This window comes from Lepus europaeus, chromosome 1, assembly GCF_033115175.1.
Source record: "Lepus europaeus isolate LE1 chromosome 1, mLepTim1.pri, whole genome shotgun sequence".
In the NCBI taxonomy this organism is placed as follows: Eukaryota; Metazoa; Chordata; class Mammalia; order Lagomorpha; family Leporidae; genus Lepus; species Lepus europaeus.
The window spans coordinates 178,256,298-178,277,450 of record NC_084827.1 but is presented as its reverse complement, the minus strand read 5'-3'; the positions used below and the strand labels follow the sequence as shown (position 1 = coordinate 178,277,450).

The window sequence follows — 21,153 nt, the reverse complement described above, 5'->3', positions numbered from 1 at the left end:
AGGTGGGATGAGAGCTCCAAGCCAAGGGGCCTACGCTCTCCCATTCCCACCCGGGAACCAGGTGTGCACGCCACAGGCTCACTCTCCAGACTTGTCCACACAGCGGGGTCCCATGCTCCGTGGGTGCAGGGTGGAGCCCAGAGTCTGCGTCTCTCACCAGGTTCCAGGTGCTGGTGTCAGGGCCACACCAGGGACCCCTGCGTGCCCAGGCTGTTCTCAGAGCTCAGTGCTGGCCAACTATGGCCAACTGCTCTTTGCAGTCACAGCCAGAGTTTCTGAGTCGGCACACAAGAAACACGGTCCACACCCACAGCAGCTCCACCCTCTGCAGCGCTGCTGTGCGCGGGACGCCACACCTGGCTCTAGACGTGCACCTGCTCTCTCCATCTTCCCGGCAGGAACGTGAACTATCATCCCCACCCCCATGAGAGAGAGGAAACAAGAACACAGAGCCCCCACAGCCCCAGAGCTGGTAAGCAGAGGCCACAGGATGCAAACTCTAGCAGTCCAGCTGTGACGCCAGCCCTTTAACAACTCGTTGGGGAGCGCTAGATTGTCATTGTCACTACAGTGATAGACCACCAAGATTTAAGTCATAGACCAGAAGCCTCATTTTGTTGGTTGGGGGGAGAGGCTGGCAGAATACCCCCCGCAGGCTAGGCTGGTGGTGTCATTTTTATTAGTGCCTCTCAGGAATAATTTTAAATATTCAAGAAGTTGCCCGGAAACTGCAGAATACTCTGGCATCCTTTGAGCTCCACACCAAAAAAAAAAAAAAAAAAGGTGGGGGGGTCTGCTAAGTTATTGTCCAAAGACAAAAATGGCATTTGGCATGCTTTTAAAGCTGTCTTTTAGCTTGTCTATCACAGTGACCAAAATAATTCTACCTGTCCCTTCCAGGAAGGATGGAATGTTCTAGATTCTAGGTCTCTTTGTGGTGGGGGGGGAGGGAAGGAGGAAGGAAGGGGGGGAGGAAGAGAGGAAGGAAGAATAGGAAGGGAGGGAGGGGGAGGGAGGGAGGGAGGGAAGGAAGAAGGAAGGGGGAGAGGGAGAGAGGAAGGAGTGGAAAGCTCTCTTCTGGGAGCACTGAGGGCAGCACCAAGCCCCAGACAGCTCCGCTGCCGCCTCCCATCAATCATTCACTGGGATGGCGAGTGTGACAAAGGCTCCAGAGAGGAATGACCCCATCCAGAGGCCTCCATTCTCGAGCTGGCAGAGCACGGCGGGGGTGCGTATCCCTGGGAGGTCCCTGTCTACCATCACCTCCCCGTCTCTGGCCACTAGGGGAGAACAGAGACTGGTTTTGTTCCAGGCAGGCTCCTGTTGCTTTGGTGTGGTTTTCAGTGGTGAACACGGTAGCCAGGCTTAATGGGGCAGGGCATCCGGCAGGATAGAATCTGAAAGTGCCTGGCCCCACAGTGTAAGCAGGGAACACCCCGACAGGCCCGGCGGGCGTCTCCGGACAGGGGACGGGGCTGAGAGCGCAGGCTCTGCTCAGCTGGGGCTCATAGAGGAGAGGAGTTCATGTCTCCCCGCCATTTGTCCCCCCCACACCCCCTCTTCTCCTGGACAGAGGGCCTGCTGGGTGGGAAATCGGTCAAATTCCTCCCAGGGTTTTACTGCCCAGTGTCTTCAGAGTGGGTAGCCCGCTTGGTTCCTACAGAGAGGATGCTCCTGGGGCGCCTTCCTTGGGGGAAGGCTGTGGAGGTTTTATCACCCACAGTTGTTCTTGTTGCCTCTGTCAGCCACGTTTCTGACGCTGGGGTGGATGGGAAAATCCAGGGGACACGGCGAGAGCCCACAGAGAGTCTCCTGAAGTTGCCGATGCCAAGTTGCCCCTGCAGAGCAGGGGTGAGGCGGGAGGGAAGAAGAGGGGAGGCTGGAGGCCTCCTGGTGCCTGCAGTCCTATTGGCTGCATGGATGCCAGGCACACACCAAGACAAACAAAATGACAAAGGAAGATTGCAACTTTGTTCTCAGTCTTACAGAATCCTGCACCCAAGGTCAAGGCCTTTACACTCTCAGGATTTCCAGGAGCTGCACTCCATGGAAAAACCAAGCACGCCTCCCAGAACTGTTTCCATGTCTAAAATAAGCTTATCCATGAACTGCCGTTTCTCCACAAACTCTGAATTACCCCATATACTCATACTAGCACTTCTGGAATAGATTTAAGGAAATCACCGTTCCTTACATCCGACACAAGAATTTTTACACCGAAAAAGTCAGCTTTGGCAATAATGGATTCAAAATAAAATAGAAATAGGATCTTTAATTATTCATCCAAGCCTCGCTCTTTCTCCCTTGCTTCTAAATAACACAAACCAAGAGGGTGTTCCAACAAGTTCAAAGAAATGAAGCAACCGCATCTTGCACAAACAGTTCAGATGCGCTGTTCTCTTGTTCCGATCAAGAACACGGCTTTCTGAACGCACTCGTCCCAGGTGTGACTCGTGTTTCCCCATAGCCGTGATTGAAGGAAAACTTGTTTCCCTACATTCCCCACAGATTCGAGGACGCAGAATTGATGGAGACACTCAGCTGCCGCGAGCAGCCGCCAGGAGCCCCATTTGAGGAAGTCGCTAAGCCTGTCCATGAGAAAAAGAAAACCGACTACACTCCAAGGTTGTGCAGTTCTCAGCTTCTAAATGGGCCAGCCTTTTGGAGGAATTTAAATGTGTCTTCTTCCTTTGGTTTCAAATCTCCATAGGAACACTAAAGGAAGCCCTCCTCAGAGATGCTACACTACGTGGATTCTACCGGTCACGGCCATGGCCACATTCAGAGAGACAGACGGTGCAAGTGGGGGACGTACCTGTAAGCGGCCGTATCTCCGGAGGGATTCTCTGAGCCCCAAACAGCACGCTGGTCTCTCTGCCACCAGGAGGAGGAGGAAGCCTTTATAACCTGAATCCTCCCGGCCCCGCCTTCCTCTGGAGGCTCTTTTCAGAAGAGAAGCAAAAAAAAAAAAAAAAAAAAAAAAACCTCGAGTCCCTTAAAGAGGACTCTTACAAGCCATGGCACGCAGTGGCTGTTCCGACGTTCGCACGGGTGAGGTGAGGAGTGGGCAGTTACAGAACTCAGATGCCTGTGAAGTCAGGGTACCCAAATCCCACCCTTGGCTTGCCCCCGTATCACAGTGTGCACTCACACGAAAACTTAATTCCTACAATCAGTGGCGCATTTTCAAAACCGCAAATGAAATGCGAAATGCTCATTATGGGAAGTCATGATAAGGTTAATTAATATATCAAGAGCTTTTAATTAAGATCAGGAAAATTCCAAAGTAGAGGAAATTTAACCAGCATTGCAATTTTGCAGAATTCGTTAGCTTTCACCAACACCCTAAAGAAAATGTTCAGCGTGGGGCTACTGAGGCCTGGGCATTATGGGAGTGGGGCCGGGCGGCTTGATTCAGCTGTCATGACCCCCTCGGCCTCTTTACACTTTGCTTTCGTCTTTGAAAAAGCTCTCTCAGCAAAGAAGAAAGATGATATTGGCCAGTGGGCAATTTTTCACCATTTTACTTGAATGACGGATGTGCCACAGACCGAACAGTGTAGTTGTAACCAATGTTCCTTGAGTGTTGGCTGTCGTTTCTGTTTGTATATGAAGGATATACCATAAACAAGCAGAAAGAGACAGTGTGGCTTGTAAGCTGATGACCCAAGACACACACACACACACATACACACTCACAAACACACACACATTCACATACACTCACATGCGCACGCACATAGATGCAAATACACATGCACACACACTCACACACACACTACAGTGTCAGTAGATCCGGTCTCTCCGTAGCCTGTAGTATGGTCAGCAGCTACTGGGCATTTTCAGAGACAATAAAGGAATTATTGGAATTGGAATTCAGCCCCTAAAACCTGGTTTGCAAGCCAAACAAATGAACTGGAAGACCAGGACAGTAGGAGAGGCTAACACGCCTACTTGCAGTAAAAACAAAGGCAGGTTAAAGGTATCAGAACTGGTCCAGGAATACGTTCTGGAAAATGAAGGAGCCGTGGTCCCGGGATGGCAGGAAGCTGAGAGCTCCCAGAGGAAAGAGAAACCCAAGGTGGGGAAGAGAAAAACTGGGTGCGGAATGACACGTGCCCCAGACAGAGGGACATGGAGCCACTCAACTCCACTTAGAGCCCTGTCTGCGGAGAGACAGATCCAGGCTGCCAGCTGATCGGCAGAGGCTACAAAACGGGGGTACGATTTCACCGTGGCATTGAAACACGCCTGGAGAGGGAAAGCCATGTGGGAGAAGGAGGCCGGCTGGGGTCTGCCAGGGAGGGGCAGGGTTGGGGACAGTCCTGAGCAAGAACAGGTGGTGTCCAGCACAGAGGAACCAGAGGCCACTGGAGACCCGGAGTCCTCCGTGGCGGGATGGAGGTTTGATGGGACAGGGGAGCCCCAGTGATGCTGAGAGCGGCTCGCACAGCAGTGAGCTGAGACAAGAGCGTCTCTGCTCTTGTCCCTGTGTGGCCTCAGCCTCCAGAAAGCAGGTGCCTGCTGAGTGCGAGGGGCACAGGTCCAGCCCCTGCACACCGCACGCGTCCTGCCACCGTGCCTCAGCTTTGCTGCCCTCAGAGCGGCAGGCTGAACTCTGTCCCCCCAGATAACACTGAGCGAAGTCCTAATGCCCAGTGTCTCAGGGTGGCACTGGGTATGGAGCAATCAAGGGCCCCCATCCAACATGGCCTGTACCCATATGAGAAAAGAAAAGGCGGGCACAGACAGGTGTGCAAGAGATCTCGTGAACACACAGAAGACGAGGCCCAGGGGAGCACTCTGGGGAAACCCTGTAGGCACCACCTAGCCCCAGGTTGGGGTAGAAGGAACTCCCTGAGCCCTCTTTGAGGGCAGCCACAGTCACCAAGGGGAGAGCCAAGAATCTAAGAGGAGACTCAGCCCTGCCCCCACCTGGTCGTCAACACCACAAAGAGGAGCGGTTGTTCTGAACAGCGGCAAAATGAGCTTTTGCTAAGAACCGTGAGCAACAGCACGGGGTCTGCGCTGTGGTGAGAAGCCTATGTCGCTGCTTGCGAGGCTGGCACCCCATACCAGAGCCCTGGTTCGAGTCCCACCCCTCCGCTTCAGATCTTTCCCTGCTAATGCACCCAGGAGGGCAGCAGGTGATGGGCCAAGTGCTTGCATCCTTGCCACCCGTGTGGGAGATGTGGATGGATTTCTGGGCCCTGGCTCCTAGTTTGGCCCAGTCCTGGCTGGTGTGGCCATTTAGGTCTCTCTCTCTCCCTCTCTCTCTCTCTCTCTGACATTCTTTTAAATAAAAAACCTTTTTTAAGGGGGGGGGGGGGAATAGCAGGGACCAAGTGACCCTGTCTTAGTCTCCAAAGTGAAGTTAACTAAGCCAGCATGGGTTTTTCTCACTCATCTTCCAGTTATTAAACCGTCGAGTTCTTTGCTCTAACTTAGTTTTTCCTTATGATTCCAAACTCATTTTATCCACAACAAGCAAGTCGGGTCTGACCTGAACAAGGTCCGTGCCAGTGTCTTTGGCACGTCCTGAAAGTCTGAGTGGGAATGGCCCCTAGGTGTCATCAAGCATCCTCGGGCAGTGAGAGGAAGGGAGACGGAGACAGAGAAAGAGACAGACAGAGGTACAGGGTACAGGAACAGAACCTACAGTTCTGCCCTTTGATCCGCAATGCGAAATGCCCAGTTCATTTGAAGACTAGGTTGTTGCATTGTCTTTCTGTGCCAGCAGGTGGCCTCCTTGAGCAAAATCAGTGGCAACAGAGGCGTTTTCACCATCTCCATCCTCAAGGCAGGTCTCCAAGGCAAGTACAGCCCTTGTTCCCCTGCAGCTTCCACCCCCCTCCCACCCCTGATAAGCAGGCCACGCTCCCTGCTGGATTCATAGGCCCAGACGATCAGCTTGGCTTCCTGCCTTGCATGCTGTGAGAAAGGTGTTGAAACAACAGCCCGGAGACAGACGGTGGTGCAGGCACCGAACTGCTCAGCATGGTGAAGACGGCAAGCTTTATATATGTGCATTTCCCCATAATGAAAAATGCAGCTTTTAAAACGTTGACTGAGACCAGCTCTGGGTTTGAACTCTGGCTGTGATACTACGCTACCTGTGGGATTTGGGCAAACTCCTAAACCCCCCAGGGCCCAACACACTAAGATCGGGGTCTTACCACCTGTCTCGGGCGTGTCAGGACTGGGGGGAGAATCCTGAAAGAACCAGCCCAGGTAGACTGCTTCCTCCGTCCAAGTTCTTGGTCTCTTCTCATTTTGGTCCTGTGTTGGGGGTGGGGAGAGGGGAGACCTGCAGAGGACGCCAGGGAGAAGGGCCTTGCCCTCCTGCGGCCCAGCCTGTACTGGGGGAGGGAGGAGCCACCGTCCCTATCCACGGTGAGCCCGCATGCGTGCCCCTCGTGTTTCCCAGCACACGCCATGCCCCCCTCCGAGCAAGCCTCGCATGGGGCACAGTCTAAGAATGAAGTGCCAGTCCCTCCCCCCCGCCCCGGATTTCCAGGAGGGGTGAGGAGCCTGATGACTCAGCAGGAGTTGAGAGCCGATCTCTGAAGGAACAGGTGCTCCGGGAGAGATTCCATCACTCAGCAAGAATGAGGCAAAAACGCAGCCTGCAGCCATCCGTCCTGGGGCAACAGGGCAGCTGGTGGGAAGAGAGCAAGGCCACAGGGAAGGGCCCACACTCTACTGGGCTGCCCCCGCCCACACTCTATGGGGCTGCTCCGGTTCCACCCCCAAAGCTCGTGGTCGGGTGTGGCCAGGACAAAGAGGAAAGAAAGGAAATAAAAGGGTCGGGGCTGGCGCCATGGCTCACTTGGTTAATCCTCCGCCTGCGGCGCCGGCATCCCATATGGGCGCTGGGTTCTAGTCCAGCTCTCCGCTGTGGCCCGGGAAGGCAGTGAAGGATGGCCCAAGTGCTTGGGCCCCAGCACCTGCATGGGAGACCAGGAGGAAGAACCTGGCTCCTGGCTTCGGATCGGCTCAGTACCAGCCATAGCAGCCATTTGGGGAGTGAACCAATGGAAGGAAGACCTTTTTCTCTGTCTCTCTCTCTCTCTCTCTCACTGTCTAACTCTGCCTGTCAAATAAAAATAAATAAATAAATAAAAAGGAAATTAAAGGGTGACAGGAGCAGTTCCCATCAGGGCTCGGTTCCCTCTGCAGTACCCTGACTCTGAGCAGCTGAGACCTGCTGGGTGACCACAGAATTCTTGGCCACCTGAATCCCCAGGGAATCTCTGTAAGAGCAGTGAACTGTGTGTCTGTGTCCAGAAAATGAAGACTCCCAGAGCTAAATGGCCCTATACAAACCATCTTGTCGTTGTTGTTCCTATAATGAAAGCCCTGAAGCAGGCTACTTGAACAAGAGGGGAGGTCCCGGAGGTTCATGCTGCCAGTGGTGTGACATGGGCTTTGATGACATGGTGGGAACACGTGTGTCCATGATGCATTACATCATGGTGAGAACATGTGTGTCTCCGTGTGCACTGTCCCCTTGTAAAGCCATTGAGGTTCAATCACGGTCAGATGGCGTTTCCAACCTCCTGGTATCATTGACTGAGACTTTGGGGATCATGTCCCTAGCACTGAGCCCAGATGTGCTCAGCCCTCAGCAGCCCAGACGCCAGCAGAACAAGGTACTCCCCTGTGTTGGTGTGCTTTCTTAAAGCCCAGTTCCTGGTGCACTGAGTTCACCTCCTCTCCCAGGCACCTGGGCCAGGCTCTCCCCACCCTCTGGAGACTGCCCAGCCGTCACTCCCTCTCTGGCTGAGTTTGCTCCCTGGGAGCTGGCTGACGGGGCACGGCTCTCTGGTCCAGTGCAGAGAAGGCCCCCGTGGGATCTGCCCTCCCTGTGGAGGCCACCTTTGCAGCTACCCGTGAGTTTCCCTTGTTCTCACGACCTCATGCGTGAGGCTGGAGGCCCTGGTGGGCCCTGGCTTCACCTCCTTTCCTGGAGGCCTTGGTGCTAGCTGAGTGCACACATGACGAGGGGCTACTGACACACCTGCGGAAGAGGTTCCTTCCCACTGCTGGGAAGCAAAGCCCAGCAAGTACAGGGAGGCCTGTTGGCCCCATCCTGCTTCTGCCATGGACTCAGCCCCAGCCGAGCACAGGAGAGAATTGCGCTCACGGGTAGCATCCATGGAGGTGGGCCTGGACCCTGAGTTAGAACTCAGGCACTGTAGGGCATCAGGCGTCCTTTATACTAAGCTTTGTCCATGAGGCATGGACACTCAGCTGACACAAACTAACACAGCTGCTGCTGGTGAACCCAGCGGTCCATCAACTCATAGAGCCTTCCCGTGCATTGTCCAAAGGGCAGGGTGTGGGCTTGGCTTGGCCTCCCCTTCCATCTTCCCCAGGAAAACTAACAGCTTGCCTTTCACTTCTGCAGGTTTCCACCACCCGCATCCTCCAACTCCCTGCCACTGGCAAAGTTCACCAAAGCACGGTTCCCCTGGCACCAGAGTTACCCTGGGAAAGCCTGAGGGCAGCAAGTACAGGGTGTCTGCTCCCCCAAGCTTGGCAGCTGTGGAAGCCAGCGCAAGTCCTACACTGTTGCTGTGGGGCAGCTCAGAGAGGTCTCCAAGCACAGCCATGCCGCAGGAGGAGGTGGTGGTGCCCCATCCAATGCTACACCCTTGAGTTCTCTAGCCCACCTGCACAGCCCTGAGTGCCCTCGTCACAGTATCTGAGCTGTCCCCAATATCCTCTAGATCTTTAGGGGACCAACACATCACTTACTCCTTACTTGCTTTGTCTCTCTATTGCATCTACACAACCCCTTTCCTAGTCTTCATCAAGTGGTTCATCCTAACATAAGCCAAATCCATGCATCCACACCCACCTTCTACAACTCCCTTCTGCTTTAGTGCCCTGTCTCACTCCCTGGTGGATCTCGAATTCTTCAGTAGAGCAATAAATAAAGAGCAGAGCCTCTACACATTCACAAACACATGAACTGCCCAACAATCTGGTTAAATGCAAACTCCAGTTCTGCAGATACTGGGGGAGAGAGGGAGCCTAGAACTCTACACAGCTCTTCCCAGGTCAGGGTTCACAGAACAGACTTCGAACGGCAACGGTTCAGGAAGCACTAGATTCCTGCCAGCACCATGGTCAGCGCCAAGGTTCGCAGCTGTGAGGAAGGCAGGTGCCTGAGTAGAGGTCCAGGGAAAGTGAAGAAGGTCCTCCAGTTAAGAGGTTCCTGCTTCAAGCACCAGTGGCCAGATGGCCGTGGGCCAGCCTCACCCTGGCCTGCCCTGGGCCCCACCAGGTCTGTGACGCCCGACACTTCCTTAGAGGTCAAGATCATATTGAGTGATTTGGGAACCTCTGAACAGCAGCAGCACCAGGGAAATCTCCTGCCACCCATGCTACAAAACCAACAAGTTCTCTGTGAGCCCAAGAAGAAAACAACAGCTCATGAGCATCCGGAGGCAACAGGTCTTCCCTACTCTCTCGCAGTGGCTGTCATTTTAGTGAGCTTTGCCTGGTCGTCTTCCTTCCAGTGAGGGTTTTCAGAACATCTTCCCAATTCCTGTTCTATGTCCAATCTCAACTCATTTAGCTTTCTCTCCTCTGAATGTATCTGAGTCTCACGATTGCATGGATGTGGATGGCTTCCTGGTCACCACCCGGTCATGCTAACTTGATACGGCTCCCGTTCTAAACTCCGAAGGGAATGCTGGGTTCCTGCATTCCCTCGTTAGATGCAAACGCTAGCTGATCCTCTCTTGCCGGCTGTCTTCTTTCTCTAGGAAAAACACAGCATGACGGATGAGTGAGTCCTGAAATACCAAAGAGAACACTGAGTTCTCCCTACTCTGATGATCTCTGACTGCAGGGAAAACACTTCTCTTCCCTTAGCTACCCAGAAGACCTTGGGGGACTACATGATGTGTGTATCTAGGCACCTTAAATAAACTACACAGGACAGGTTCCACTGTGGTGAGTTTTGACATTTGGGTCCAAATGATCAAACTCTTGGAATTAGCTTGCTGTTCACAGGGTGGCGCTCTTGGCCTCTAGTGGGTCCCGAAGGAGCCGGGGCAGTTTTGGCTGTGTTCTGATGCGCTGTGTGATTCCAAGTTACCAGAGAATGTATCCATGCATCCTCCTAGCCCAGCATTGTACTCACTGTTTTAGCCCCAGAAATAGAGTAGCAGACAGTTCTGCGCCTTCCAAGGTGAACCTGCCCAGCAGTCAAGGGGTGGGCCTGCCTGTCAATCAAAGGGGCAGCCAAAAGCAAATGCAAATTCCGATGATGTTGAGTGCCGTGAAAACAAGTCAGGACAAGGGGACAGGAGCGACGGGGTCTCCTGCAGGTCCTCTCTTGGGAAAAGATCTTTCAGCAGAAGTGTAACTGGGCAGTGATGGCTGAAGCAAGGAGAGAGGACCTCCAGGGAGCCAGTGAAGGCAAAGTCTGGAATAAGCTCTTTTAAAAAAATGAGATTTATTTATTTGAAAGTCAGAGTTACACAGAGAGAGGAGAGGCAGAGAGAGAGGAGAGAGAGAGAGGTCTTCCATCCACTGGTTCACTCCCCAGTTGGCTGCCAACAGCCGGAGCTGCGCTGATCTGAAGCCAGGAGCCAGGAGCTTCTTCTAGGTCTCCCATGTGAGTGCAGGGGCCCAAGGACTTAGGCATCTTCCACTGTTTTCCCAGGCCACAGCAGAGAGCCTGATAGGAAGTGTAGCAGCCGGGGCTCGAACTGGCATCCATATGGGATGCGGGCACTGCAGGCAGCAGCTTTACCCTGCTAAGCCACAGCACTGGCCCTGGAATAAGCTCTTTAAACCAGGGTCCAGGGAAGCAGGGGAAAAGAGAAAGAGCAGGACAATAGCCGGGAGTCAGGTTGTGTGGACTTCATAGGCTCTTGTGAGCGTCTGCCTCCTACTCCAGGCTTCCTGGGAAGTTGCTAAGAGCTCCAGGCAGGGAGGAGAGCACTCCCGTTTGCCTTAACAATCCCCTTTGACTGCAGCACCTGCAGGGCCCCCGGGGATGGGCCACTGTGCCAGCAGGCTGCTGTGCTACTGCACAGGTCCAGGCTCCCCAGGGTGGGGTTGCAGAGGTGAGGAGACTGTTGTGCAGGGAGAGGGCCGGCACCATTTGCTGATGGATTGAAGAAGGATCCTCCCAGGGGGACAGGCAGAAATGGGGATTGGAATGGAGAGGGTCACAGAAACAGACATGACAGAGATAGCAAATAGCAAAGGCCAAGGCGACCCAGGCTCCGAGGGCCACGTATTCAGTGTTCACCAACATAAGCATAAACAGTGACAGTGAACCTCCTCGCGCTTCTGGGGAGGAAGGGAGAGCACCACAGTGATGAAGCACCCTGTCTCAGAGGCCTTGATTAGAGTCCAGGCTCGGAGACCATGTTGGGCAAGTCTCTTGACCCTCCTGGAGCTCTGTGTCATCACCTGTGCACAGGTGTCGAGTGGAGCCAGGAATCCGTATCCATCGGCAGCAGCTGAGTCGGAGCTCAGCTCCTGCTCCAAGACTGAGATCATCTATGGCAACACATGAACAGCCCTTGGCTGCCACACACGGGGAGTTCGGCTTGTTAGCGTGCAGATGAGCAAGGAGAGGGAGGGAGAGAGGGAGAGAGGGAGAGAGGGGGGAGAAGGAGAGAGGGGGAGAGGGAGAGAGGGAGAGAGGAGGAGAGGGAGAGGGGGAGGGGGAGAGAGGGGGAGAGGGGAGGGGGAGAGGGGGAGGGGGAGAGAGGGAGAGGGGGAGAGGGAGAGGAGAGAGGGAGAAAGGGAGAGTGAGAGAGGGAGGGGGGAAAGGGAGAGGGAGAGAGGGGAGAAGGAGAGAGGGGGAGAGGGAGAGGGAGAGAGGAGGAGAGAGGGAGAAAGGGAGAGTGAGAGAGGGAGGGGGAAAGGGAGAGGGAGAGAGGGGAGAAGGAGAGAGGGGAAGAGGGAGAGGGAGAGGGGGGAGAGGGAGAGAGGGAGAAAGGGAGAGTGAGAGAGGGAGGGGGGAAAGGAGAGGGAGAGAGGGGGAGAAGGAGAGAGGGGGAGAGGGAGAGGGAGAGAGGGGGAGAAGGAGAGAGGGGAAGAGGGAGAGAAAGAGGGGGAGAGGGGGAGAGGGAGAGGGGGAAGAGAGGGGAGAGGGAGAGGGGGGAGAGAGGGGAGAGGGAGGGGGAGAGAGGGAGAGGGGGGAGAGAGGGAGAGAGGGAGAGGGAGGGAGAGGGGGGGAGAGAGGGGGAGGGGGAGAGGGAGACAGTGAGGGGGTAAAGAGGGGGAGAGGGAGGGGGGAGGGGGGAAAGGGGGGGAGGGGAGGAGAGGGAGGATGGAGAGTTACAGGAGGACGTCTAAGGAAGCTGTCCTCAGACAGGTGCATTTCCGGATCTGCATTCAGACAGACAAGGCCAGTGGGGGTGGCTTTTCAGGAACTGTTCCGCGCAGCCTCCAGCCCCAGCTTGTGCAGCCCGCGCGTGAGAGGAGATGAAAGCAGCCTGTGTGTTAGAAATTCACGGAGCCGTCGATTTGGCCTATCTGACCTCGCTCTGTCCCGCTTGAGAGCTGCAGGCACTAAGAACCCATTTCTCCCCTTTTATCCAAATTACCGAACGTTTGTGAGCGAGGACGGAGTAAGCCCTGAGCGGTTTCTGGTCACTGCTGTGTGGTAAGGGCACGGAGAGGATCACATCCCAGGCCCACTCGGGTTCTGCCTGGGCGATGAGAAGCCCAGCCCAAGCAGGCAGGACACTGGAAACTGCTCGCGGGTGTGATGGCGGCGTGGACAATTGGGCTGTTAGGAGTAGTTCCACCCCTCAGAGTGCTCCCCAGGCGGGCGGGGTTCAAGCACCGACACTAAAATAGCCAACCCTGGACGATAACTGAGCACTCGGCCTGATGGGAAAGATACTCTCCCAGGGGAAAGTGGACCCATGGGTGCCACCCACCAGGAGCCCGGTCCCCATCCATCCTTCCACAATGCGCTGGCGGCACGCTCTGGGCTGGGGGCTACACTCCTGAGCACACTTAAGACAACCGCTACCTAGCAAACACACACACACAGAGAGCAGTTCAGTCCAGTAATACTCTGCGGTGGGTGGTATAGAAATGGTGGCTCTTACGATATTCTTGTCTGTCTGGGCGAGGCCGGCCGTCCAGCCACCAAGGAGGGACTGTCTACTCAGCTTCTCCCGCCCCCCTCCCCAGCCACACTACAACAGGGCTGCCTCCAGCACGAAGCATAGTTCACCCAAGAAGGAATTCCTGTTAACAAGTCCTCGATCACAAACTCTCTCCACATGTGTGTGCGTGAGGACACACTTACCGTGATGGTCACCAGCATTGGTTGAGTGCCTGCTACAAGCCAGGCACAGCTCTAAGCTGAGGGAGGGGGTAGGGGAAGAGCATGGAGAATTCAGTTGTCATGACGACACGCACTTCTGCGCGTATCCTCAGTGTTTTGTGTGCTTAGCATGTGTTTGATCAAGTCCTCACAAAATATCTATGAGGATGGTGTCAGTTATCTCTCTTTTGTAAATGGGAAAACTAGGGGCTGGTGTTTTGATGCAGCAAGTTAAGCTGCTGCCTGTGACGCTAGCACACCCTTTGAGCACCGGTTCAAGTCCCGGCTGCTCCACTTCTGATCCAGCCCAGGTAGGTAAGCAGGGTGAGAGTGATGATGGAGATGAGGGTATATTCTTAAAGTGTCAGAAGATCTGGATGATTGATTGACATAGGGTATGAGGGAAGAGGAGGAAGCAACCAAGCTGCTCCTTCCTGCCTGGATATCACATGCAGTTACGTCCAATTCTCCATCGCCGGGCTCACAGCGCAGTGCACCCGTCAAACCACCAGCACCGTCATAGGTTAGTTTCTTGAGGGTAGCAGGAGGCTAAAGATTCTTGAGAAGCATGCAATTTGAGTTGCTATGGTGGACAGAATGACAGTCCCCAGACACAGCCATGTCCCAATCCCCTGTATGCAGAGAGGGAGAGGTGAGAACAGAAGTAGAGACAGAAATGCTACAAGGTTGGCTTTGCGATGGGGGAACTGGCTCTGAGCCAGACTGTGGTTGGCCCCCACAGCTGCGGAAGGCCAGGGAAAGGGGCCCCTCTCCCAGCCTTCGGCAGCAACAGAGCCCCACCAGCACCTTGATTTCATCCCAGAGAGACGCATGTTGGAGCCCTAGCACACAGAATGGTAAGACAAGAAATTTGTGTTGAGGGGCTGCCATTGTGGCATGGTAGGTAGAGCCACCACCTGCAACACCAGCATCCCATATGGGCATGGGTTGGAGACCTGGCTGCTCCAATTCTGATCCAGCTCCCTGCTAATACACCTGGGAAAGCAGTGGAAGATGGTCCAAGGGTTTGGGTCTCAGTACCCATGTGGGAGACCCAGAAGAAGCTCCTTACTTTGGTATCGCCCTGCCCTGCCTGGCCATTGCAGCCACTTAGGGAGTGAACCAGCAGATGCAATCCCTCCCATCTCTCTCTCTCTCTCTCTCTCTCTCTCTCTCTCTCTCTCTCTCTCTCTTTCTTCTTCTTCTTCTTCTTCTTCTTCTTCTTCTTCTTCTTCTCTCTTCCTCTCTCTCTTCCTCTCTCTTCCTCTCTCTCTCTCTCTCCCCCCGTAAATCTTTCACATAAATAAATAAATTTTCTATTAAAAAAAAATGTGTTGAATTAGTCTCATGATCACAGGGTCTTTGACCCTACAGTTTACAAAGCGCTTTCTCACATGCTGTCCCACGGGGTTTCCAAGTCTGGGAGGTGGGTTCGATGACCCCTACTTGACAGATGAAGAAACCACGACTCAGAGAATGAAGGAACTTGCTCAAAGCTCTCCACCGCCTTCTGACAGGGTGAGCACCAAATCCTGGGTCTGCGCCCAGCCCCTTCTCGGTCCCTCACTGCTTCTCCCGTCCTGAGTGCTGTTCTCACACTGAAAGCCACCTCTAGGGGATTGCGAAGTTGAAAATGCAGGCTGAGAATTTCCTTTTTATTTTAATTCTGAATGTAGCAAGTTAAGAGATTCATAGGCGCTCTACCACCAGCAAGAGTATTTGTTTAAATGCTTCCGATCCCTTGTCTGTCTTTCTTCTTCCTCCCTCCTCGCCTCCCTTGCTTGCTTTTCTCCCACAAGTACACACTTGGAGGTTTCTACACTGATTTGATCACGTTAGGCACCGAGGACGTGGGAGACTCAGATTCTTCCCTGGGCAGATTTAATAGGCGGGATTTGATCACAAGCGGACTGTAACGGAAGCCAGAGAATTCAACGGCCCCTCCACTGTGCTCCCTGGAGCCTGGAACTTGCTTGTCCGCTGGTCTGGGAGCTGTCGCCCCCAACACTAGCTCCCCGTGAGCAACAACCCATCCCTCTTATCCAGCTCTGGCTCCCCAGCGCCTGAGACAGAGCCAGGCACGTGGTTGGGGCTCCACCGGTGTTTGTTAATTGAGTGAAAATAGAGGAGGGAAAGTGTAATGCTCAAAGTGACTGGGTTTGTGGTAATTTGTCACAGCAGTCCCAGAAAACACACAGGAAATTTAAATTTTCACATTCATTTCTTATCTGTTTACGGAGTGTTTAATTAAGTTGTAATTTCATAAAATCAGCAGAAACAGACTATGGGAGCAGACCTGACATTCGGTGCAGGAAGCTGCAAGGCTTCAGCGGCGGCAGGAGTCTGGGGGGGTCTGGGTCAGCCCGGTGGATTTTAGGGGGGTGGATTCACCGTTCACTCTGGCTCCGCTAGGGAAAACCAGTCAAGAACACTCCTACCCTAAAATTAACTTATCCATTGTGCTCTCACATTGCATTAATTACGATAACAACGGAAAAGGAAAATGTGGGGAACTCCAGATGGCGTGGGTGCGTTGGGTTGCCAACAGCGCGGCTCAGCTGAATCACAACAGGGAAGCCGGAGTCTGAGGCCTCAGCCTGGGCGCGGGCTCTGCAGCAGGCTGGGAACCCTGCTCTAGCTGGAGTCTGAGACCTCAGCCTGGGCGCGGGCTCTGCAGCAGGCTGGGAACCCTGCTCTAGCTGGAGTCTGAGACCTCAGCCTGGGCGCGGGCTCTGCAGCAGGCTGGGAACCCTGCTCTAGCTGGAGTCTGAGACCTCAGCCTGGGCGCGGGCTCTGCAGCAGGCTGGGAACCCTGCTCTCACCTGTAGAAGGGAAGCAATGTCATCCATCCCCCTTCCAGGACCTGGCTGTCCCCGAGTCTACTTCCACAGAGGGAGGGGTCTTGTTTGCACCTGGCCTCCCTTTCATCCCTGGGGTTGCCATTCTGCTGCCCACGTTCCTGAAATGAACCCAGCCACAGCAGACAGCTCTCCTGGCACGCATGGGAGCACAGAACAAGATGACGCTACCTGTGTCTGCAACAAGGACCCTCAGGTCGGAGACATCTAGAGCCACAGGACCCCGTGGAAGAACGCTTTGAACTTGACTATGGATTAAGGGTTAGCTCCAATGCCTATGTCTGTAGCCTTTGCACAAGGAAAGCTACAACTGTATGACAACCAACACTGGATGCCGTCCACATGGAGCCCGGGGAACTGAAGCTGCACTCGTGGGCACTGTTCACTTTCTTTGCCCCTGGTTCATTATTTCAAAACCTTGGGATGAGTTAGACAATCTAAACTCAAATACGCTTAATGTCTTCCTGTTTTCCCATCAACTGCAAGCAAATGGGAAGTTAGTTCTGGTGTCAGGCTGTACCTGAGGTGTAGACAGCCTACATACAACAGCCGCTGAGATGGTTGCGACCTGCGTGACCAGTGCCCAATAAAAACCGGGTGACTGGTCAGTAGCCCACCGTCAGGCTGCTGCAGGGGCCACGGCGCACGCTGCGATGTGAAGCCAAGGTCAAACATGAGTGGAAGCTCCGTGCCTGCCCTCCCAACTCCAGAACCTGAATTCCTTTCCTGCCCTCCTTCACGGGGAACACGTGAACTTGTCCCGGAGATTCTTGTCTGCACGTTACTCTGTGTCTAGGGTCAGCCATAGAACGTCATCAGGCGTGACCTCACGAGAACCCCACATCCACACTGCAGACGGAGCAGAGGTGCACATGAGCACCATCCTTGCCCTTAAAGGACGCCCACCCTCCTGCTCCCCTCCCCCTCTCCCTCCTCCTCTTCCTCCTCTTCTACCTTCCTCTCCCCATTGTCCCTTCCTGAATCTCCTCTTCTGCCTTCACTGTGTGAACATTCTTGGAGATTATGGTATAACCATTGAGCCCCATGGTTGATACCCAGACTAGGATGCTTCTAGATCTTTCTAGACCCTCTATGGCATCTCTATTGCATAAGAGGATTTGATGCACCAGATCTCCATTTAAAGGCAGCAGTGACAGTTCTCAAGCAAACAAAAAGCAAACTCAACTTAAATGACCTTGAATAAAAAAGGATTTGTCGGCTCAGGAAATGGAAAATAAGAGGGCAGGGGGATCAGGTGCTCGGATGGCTTCACCAGGACCTGATTTCTGTCTATGTTTTTCTTGGCTTTATTCTCAGACGTGCTTTCCACTCGTGCTTGTAAAATGGCCGCATCATCGCACATGCAGCGAAAGTGGGGGGGAGGGTCCAGCTCACAGACCACCCAAGCAAAAATCTTACCATTGAATCTGTAGGTTTCTGAGGTCATGTCTGCTCTAACCAACGACTGTTACCATGGAAGGCCACTCGATCACACGCACACCCCTGAAGAGTTTGCAGAGCAGGGATCACAAACCGGCCAATGGCAGGCTGACTCCAGTCCAGAGCTGTGTTCTGCTCGGCCAGGACGGTGTTTTAAGATTTTTCTTTTGAATGCCTACGGCTGGTGCTTCTGTTCTCCAGCTTCTTGCAGACCCATGTACGCCACGCTCTGCCTAATGTTCACACTGATATTACTGCCTGGCTGACGTTCGATGTAGGACACTATTGTAGATAGAATTCTGGGTAGCTGACTTACAATGAGCTTAGAGGATCACGCCGTTCTACGTCCCTGAGATGTAGCACAAATGTAGCACAGATGTAGCATAGACACGAAGGAGGCAGGCAGAAATGTTTGCTGAGTTATGCAGTGAATTATGGTCGATCCACCAGTGATTGAGTAAAAGGGAACCTTCTCCATCAGAGTCTAGGGGCTTGAGGACTGGTTCATCAAGAATCAACTGAAGCCTTGGGCAAGTCTGTGCCTCAGAAGGATACAGGGAGGATCGATTGATTTACTTGAAAGGCAGGGTGACAGAGAAAAGGAGAGAGAGAGAGAGAGAGAGAGCGAGAGAGAGAGAGAGCATCTGCTGGCTCATCCCCCAAGTGACCAGGAACCAGGAACAACATCTGGGTCTCCCACATGGATGGCAGGGACCCATGTACTTGGGTCATCTTAGCTGGAAGTGGGGCAGCTGAGACTCAAACTAGCACTTCAATATGGGATGCCAGCATCGCAGGCTGTGGCTTAACTCACGGCACCACAACGCCAGCTCCAGGAAACTTGACTTTTAATGCCTTCACAGTCTTGGCTGATGACTTGCTAAGCTTTCCAGAGAGCGTTTGCTCTTCATAGCTTTCCTCATACAGTGCCCAGAACCAACGGGCGCCTGCCCACCCGGGAGTGACATTGTTATGAGCCATTGATATTGTCCCAGTTAATCCTCAAATGCTTGCAGCAACCGCACCTGAAGCTTTAGGCTGCAATTCATTGAATTCTCTAGACAAGCCTGCAGAGGAGGCATCATTATTCCATTTCACAGATGAGGAAATCAAGGCCCAGAAATAACTCACCACGTCCTCTTGCCGGCCAATCAGAGTCAACAATTGAGCCCCAGGTGGGCTGATGCTGCAGAAACCACGCCCCTGGTCAGGACCAGGGGGTGGGGGTTGCAGATGCTACTGTGACTGTCACTGCTTACTATTGTGGCTGTCCTCCGAATGATGACTTTGCTGAAGTTAATTCTGAACACTAACCGAGAGCTCAGCCCTTGTTTAAAAGACTCGTTTCAGGGCCAGCAGTGGGATAAGCAGCTGCCTGCAATGCCGGCATCCCATATGGGCACCAGTTTGAGTCCCAGCGGTTCCACTCCAAACCAGCTCCCTGCTAATGCCCTAGGAAAGCAGCGAAAGATGGCCCAAGTCCCTGGGCCCCTGTACCCTCATGAGAAACCCAGAAGAAGCTCCTGGCTCCTGCCTTTGGCCTGAACCAGCAGATGCAAAATCTGTCTCTGCCTCTCCTCTCTCTGTCACTCTGCCTTTAAGATAAATACATAAATCTTTAAACAAACAAAAAGGTTCATTTCATTGTGGAATCCTATTTCTACATTGTGCCCGTGAGAACCATGGGTGGTTGGGCTGTACATCTGCTCTCATACCAGTCTGGCCGCTTCTTCTCCAAGCTTCTGGAGCGAGCAGTCTCACCGAGACTCAGTGGGAGTCTGTGCAGAATACCAGGCGGCTCCAGTCTTCCTGCCGGCATTCCTGGTCAGCCCTGTCTCCTTCTCTGGGGTCACCCTTTGAGGGCAGAGTGTCCGGCAGACACAGAAGTCAAAGGAGCACCGAACCCCAGGCTGCGCGGGTGCCCACGCGGACAGAGAAACTGTGCCGCTGAAAGCCGTTGAAAGCAATTATTGAGAGCAATTTCAATTCTAAATACACTGAATTTTAGAGAAAAAAAACTCTGCAATGAAATGACACTTTTATGAAAAATATATGAGGTTGCTTCCAGTAATTATAGATCAGTGCGGATATGTATCTTTCATTGGCCATTAATTTGTATCAATTATTTATTGAATCCTGTGATGCTGTGTGCTTAAAACCACTTAGGCCTGGGTGCTGAAATGTGCTCTTTGAGGGGACAGATTCCAGATTCCACTTGAAGATTTTTTTTTTCTCCTGTGACCGACATGGAAAGAAAGTAGTGAGATCAAAGTCGATTTGATCCTCAAAACGAAGTTAGTTTCCCCACTGTCTACTCCCGAAAGTTATGGAGAAAGTTTTTACAGTATTTTGGTTTATGGCCATTAGTTTTGCTGATCACATGGGCGATGCTACTCTTAAGGACATCCCTGGTGGTCCAAGACAACAGTCGTCATGGGAGTTATCGCATTACTGAGGTCCCGGCTGGGTAGCCCACTAGGCACCAACGTAAGGTCACCCTTGGGCCCTGGGCCTGTGCACTCACAGCTGAGGTGCAGCTGCTGAGGGCTGACCCACCACGGTCGTGTTCCCTGTGCTGCCTTCTGTTCTCCAATCCTGCATGGTAAGAACGGAGACAGCTCTGTCCAGAGCGGAGCTTCTGCACTTCCGGGCGGTGGAGTTGTGGAGTAACAGTGATGCGCCTCTGATCAGAACAGGAGCCTGAGCCACATCGGGAAGGTTGCTTCCGCCTCAAGATGAGCACCCTCTCGGGCTGTGTTTGGACACCAGTGCTCTGGCCAGCCACTGTGTCTCTTCTTGCTTCACAACAGCCGTGGGCCTGGCATGCTCTCCGGCTGCCCTCCCATCCTCCACCGGCCACCTGTGTTCTTCCTCTCCTCCAGGCTCTGCATGGCGGCTGCTCTCTCGCCCTCGCATTCTCTCTCCCAGCTTCTGTGCTCTGAACGACCCTCCTCGAGCACTTCCTATTCCGAGAAGCTTTTTCACGTGGCCCCTGCCCTCTCCATCCTTTGCTTCCGGAGGCCACGCGTCAAGGCCACAACTGCTGCTTTATTTGGCAAGCTCCCTGCAGGCTGAGACTTCTGCTAGGACAGAAGTGATGTCTTGCTCATCCTGGTATCCCCAGGGCGGTCACGTAGCGAGACGAGAGCCTGGCGTGGGTTGCATCCTTAATGAAACTCACCAAAAGCTAGCAACAAATCCCAGATCTACCGAAGGGGCAGCGGCTCCTCGCAGGCAAGCCTGGAAAGGCCCCACCTGTCTGACATCTCAGGTGTTGGCTGTTTTCCTCCCAAGGACTCACGCCCTAAATCCTTCCAGAAACCTTCCAACGAGTGCTGTTTCATTTCAGATTTTGGGAGCTGAGAAGGAAGAGGAGAACCAAAGACGTTACTTGTAGGGAAAAAAAAAAAAAAAAAAAAAGGAAGCAACACAAAGCCTGGCCCTCCCCTGGAACAGGCCCAGAAATCTCTCAAGAGCACAGATCACCCGGTATCTTCTGACAACGATGCCGATGGAAGAAAGTCTTGCTCCATTTAA

General features: G+C 53.5%; 1 protein-coding gene across 3 annotated transcripts in view; it reads right to left on the bottom strand.

Annotated features, from left to right (window-relative positions):
- The window catches only part of TRPM8 (transient receptor potential cation channel subfamily M member 8), a 138,710-nt gene that overhangs the window by 90,866 nt on the left and 26,691 nt on the right, over nt 1-21,153 (bottom strand). For 2 of the 3 annotated variants that reach the window (XM_062193735.1, XM_062193756.1), the window contains exon 2: nt 17,596-20,975. The exons of the other annotated variant lie outside the window; for it this stretch is intronic. The gene's annotated coding sequence lies outside the window, so the exon portion shown is untranslated. The remainder of the gene's footprint in view (nt 1-17,595; nt 20,976-21,153) is intronic. 3 annotated transcript variants of the gene reach the window in all.